Source organism: Nanorana parkeri, unplaced genomic scaffold, assembly GCF_000935625.1.
Source record: "Nanorana parkeri isolate BGI_ZX_2015 unplaced genomic scaffold, ASM93562v1 scaffold7, whole genome shotgun sequence".
Classification (NCBI taxonomy): domain Eukaryota; kingdom Metazoa; phylum Chordata; class Amphibia; order Anura; family Dicroglossidae; genus Nanorana; species Nanorana parkeri.
In genome coordinates, this window is record NW_017306275.1 from 1,560,506 (window position 1) to 1,565,165 (window position 4,660).

Here is a 4,660-nt window from a genome sequence, read left to right on the forward strand (position 1 = left end):
GTGGGCCCCAGAGCTTTAAGTTCTGTATAATGGCTTAAAAAAAAAAAAAAAAGATTTAAGTTAGCTTTTTTTTTTTTTTTTGTTATTAATGAAGTGTCTGTCTTTAAAATGTTCCTTATGGCATTCATAATCTCTCCTCCAAAAGCCAGTGTAGCTCACCCTCCCTTCCCCTTCCCAAAATAGCTATACTTACCTAGCTTTTGCTCCCAGGCCCATGACATTGTGTGCATTCCTCTGCTGACTTATTAATCAGATGTTTGCTCATGCGTAGTTTGGCTTCTGTGAGCTGAACATATAACGTGGACATTAGGTCAAAAAGTCAGCTAAGTCATGTAAGCAATGCTGCAAGTTCTAGGTAAGTATAAAACTTGGAGGAGAGAAGGTGGGCTACATCTGCTTGGGGAGAAAGAGGGGGCGAGGTTTAGGGCAAAAGAGTGCCTGTAAGAGAGACAATTTCATACAGTTATTGCCATATTGTCTTTTTTTTTTTTTGTTTTCTATTATGGTGACATTGCATTTATATAGTTTGCTGTTGGTACATAGGAAAATGATGCTGCTTTCCAAGCCATATTTCAAATTATTCCAACTTTGTTTTGGCCAACTGTACTCCATTTTTTTATAGAGGTGCCAATGCTGTTAGGATCTACTGTAGCTGCAGAACTGTTTATAAACATTACACCTTATCTGCCTTTCTAGTGCATTTACTTCATTCTGATTCTTTAAAGAAAATATTTTATCCCTGCTTGGCTGATAACAGTAAGATTTCAGTCAATGGTTAGATCGTTAACTGCCTCCGGGCCGGCCGTAGTAGAAAAACAGCCGGCCCGGAGCTCTCTAGATCTGAGCGGGCGTCTTTAGACGTCCGCTCAGACACGCCCCGGCGAGCGGGAAATTGCCGTTTTTAAAAAACAGGCAGCGATGCCTGATACCATACAAGCGATCCGCCGGCTTTAGAGCCATGGGATCGCATGTATGCGGTGCCGATCGGTGTCCCCCCCCTGCCGTTGTCCCGCTGATCCCGGGCTCCGCTGAAGTACCGCAGTGCTGAATACTGAAAAATGGCCTGGCCAGGAAGGGGGTCTAAACACCTGGTCTTGAAGTGGTTAAAGATGCCAATCCGTATCCGTTTGTGAATTGGCAGATTACACTTCTGTTTGTAAAACACTAAAATGTTATCAACTTCATTTGTGTAGTGAACATGAACAATTTTGTTATATTCTGCTAATGAAATTGCAGTAACTTGTTGTATTTTCCTGCCACCAATATTGTTTCATGTGTCTGAAGTTTGTTTGGCATAGCTTGTGTTCAGCAGCTTCTGTCACTGAGTGTAGGTCCATCTGATAACAGAGTTTAATGCCTCCCAGGCACGATTTCTGTTGCATCCTAGAACAAGCAGGCAATATGTGTAAAGCTGGCCATACACCTATAGATTATCTGCAGATTTTCTATGGTCAGATGGAAAAAGTGCAACAGATTCCTCCATCTACGCTAAACTGTGTGTCTGGAGGAATCTCCCACTGGACCAAGCTTCAGTATCTTGCTAATTGGGCCCCTCTGGCTGTCAAAACCCCTGAACAATCTGATTGGATGCAGGCATTGTTCAGGTGTTTTGACAGCCAGCGGTGCCGACTAGCAAGATACTAAAGCTTGGCCCAGTGGGAGATTCCTCCATCCACACAGTTTAGTGTAGATGGAGGAATCCGTTGCACTTTTTCCATCTAACCATAGAATATCTGCAGATAATTGTAAGGTGTATGGGCACCTTTAGTCAACAGCCTCTACTCCTTTTAGAAAACCAAACCCATAGCATCTAAAGGACACAGTAATGCAACGTGTGTTTAACGTACATTGTTTTGAACAGCCCTGTTAAAGTTGTAACCGTTGGCCAATGCTGAAATTGGAAGTATTAGAACATGCACACTTCCTCATACTTGGTGACATCTAGGTCTGAGCTCATCCAGGTCTGAGCTAATGGTTGCTGTAACAAATAGGGCAGTTGACAGACCTGTGACTGTTCTGAAGAAATCAATACAAATTTATTTCAACAGCAGCATGAAAACCTTTAACTGAAAACAAAGCGGGTTAAATAGTGTCGTAGACATTTGGTGCAGATTTCTAAGACTAAATTAATAAAAGATAATTCATCGGTCTCAAACAAATTGTACCCCGAAGTTTCCTGCAAGAGAAAACCTCTTTGGTGGCCCAGCACTTGAGCCTCCATCATTAGACTCTATTGGAGTGTTGGGTGCCTATAAATCTCCTCTGACCCCCTACATCATTGCTGAGTGCTGCAGTGATGTAGGGGGTGGAAAAAGAAGCTGCAGTCTGTGGCAGGGGACACAGGCACCCCAAAACCTATGGAAGAGTTGACTGCCAACCAGTTTTACATGGCCCCTGGAGAGGGTGATTTATAATGGATCTTTTCTTCAGGTACAACATTTTGAGAGACTGACACGTTCTCTTTCCATCGCTTTTTTTTTTCTTTTTTTTTTTAAATAACTTACTAATACTATATCTAACTTTTATCTCACCCAGAATCCATAGATAAACATTCCCCAGGATGATGCCCTATGCTGAGGGTACATAAATTTACAATATCACTTTAACAGCTAGCTAAAACGTTTGTCTGATTGCTAGTTGGGAAACCTGGCTGCCGCTAACCGCATCTGTCCCCACTAACGCTATAGAATCGGTCAGACCAGATCATGTGATCACTGTTAGCTACAATACTGTGATCACACGAAAGCTGAAGACTATCCAAGTGTACCTAAAGCCAGTTTTTATTTTGAATAGAGTAGGGAAGGGTTAGAACCTCTGTCAAGTTTCTGTTAGTCTGTGTGTGTCCCCTCCCATTTTTTTTTAAGGTAAATTCTTCCTCTCTTTGTTTTGGTGACCACCAGGACTGCAAAATAATGAGAAATCCAACATTTTGAATTGTCACCAGAACAGGAATCAGACAAATTCTACCAGGGACACGTGTTCTGGTGACAATTGTGTACTAAAGAGGACTTCCCTTATTTTAACGAGATTTCTTCTTTCTTCCTTTTGTGTCTGGAAGACGATGGGACACAGACCATAAAAAAAAAAAAGTTATATCCAAAATGGCAAAAAAAAAAAGTTTTGGCTTCAATTACACTTTAACCTCTTGCCGTCCGCCTGTAGTAAAAAAACGGACGGACGGCACTGCTGCATCTGATTAGATGGCAGTGTTCCTCTGTTTAATACTGTAATTGTCTGAGGAAATAGAACACTTAATAAAGTTTTTTGTTTTTTTTTAAGTCAAATCCTTTCTGTGCTTATTGCAATCTTAGCGCACTTGTTCCCAGGCTGTGCATTCTAGTATTTGCCTAGTCTGTAAAAGCGTGTTCAAATAAGCCCTAATTTACCTCTGTAGCTAGAGACATTGAGTGGAAATTCAGCTTTGTAGTTGACAACAGAGGTGCTGAAATCTCAGGTCTCCACCCTTCTTTTCTCTGGTAAACCAACTTCAAAATCTGTTGTGACCTGTGAGGATGAATTTCTTCACATACATGCTGCTAGAGAAATCCGGAATGGCTTGTTTTAGGACCCATTCACATAATGTCTCTACCAGAAAAAAAAAATTCTGCTCTGTTCAGTTCCAAACAACAAAAATATGGCGTGCACTATTTTCTCTGCTCTGCGAAGCACCAAAATGCCTGCAAATTCATTAGACTGCACTAGAAAGTCAATTTAGACCTTAGGGAAAAAAATGCACTGGAACGCATCGGAAAGGGTTAACGATTGCCATCATTAAAGGAGAAGTTCACCTTTTGCAAAAATTAAAGCAATGCATAATAATCTATCTAAAAATGTGCATTTCTTTAATATTTGCATTCAAGCTTGCAAAGCATTGCAATCACTCGACCACAGCTGCAAAGCTCGGGCTCCTGCACATTCTCTCCCACGCAGAGCTCGTACTGAGGTAGTGTTAGGAGAGATGGGGAGGAGGTTGGCTGGACTTCAAACTGCATTAAATCGACTCATACAGCGTCCAGCCGTTCTCGCTCTTGGTAGAGCTGCCCATATTCCTACATCTACCTAGAGGGACGCCGTATGAGGTGATTTAATGCAGTTTGAAGTCCAGCCGTCCTTCAACCATCTCCAACTGAAACTCCGTACCTTAGTATGAAGCTCTGCCTGAGAGAGAATGTTCAGAAGCCTGAGCTTTGCAGCTGTGATCGAGTGTTCACAATTGCAATGCTTTCCCGGCTTGAATGCAAATATTAAAGAAATGCATATTTGTTTTTATATTAATCAATATGCATTTCTTTAATTTCTGCAAAAGGCAAACTTATCCTTTAAAGCTGAACTGTGGTCCCAAAGCATTCAATTAACCCCTTCATGACTGAGCTTGTTTTCAGTTTCTGGTCATAAATAAAAGACACTTTTTAAATTTTTGCTGTGTGATTCTTCCATGGCAGTAATATACTTTCTTATTAAATGTACCCACACATATTGTTTTTTAGAGGACAGATAGGGCTATATAACTATATCCAACATGTGTACCTAACGCCTCACTTAGTTTGAATAAAATATAAAAAAAATGAGGAAAAAGTGTCAAGAAAACACTTTTTTCACAAGTTTTGATTATTATTATTTTTTTTTAGAATTTTTTTATATTAATTATAGTCTAAAAAAT

General features: G+C 40.5%; 1 protein-coding gene across 3 annotated transcripts in view; it reads left to right on the forward strand.

Moving 5' to 3' along the window:
• Positions 1-4,660, forward strand: part of LOC108784895 (myosin regulatory light chain RLC-A) — a 47,571-nt gene that overhangs the window by 24,280 nt on the left and 18,631 nt on the right. The window lies entirely within an intron of this gene.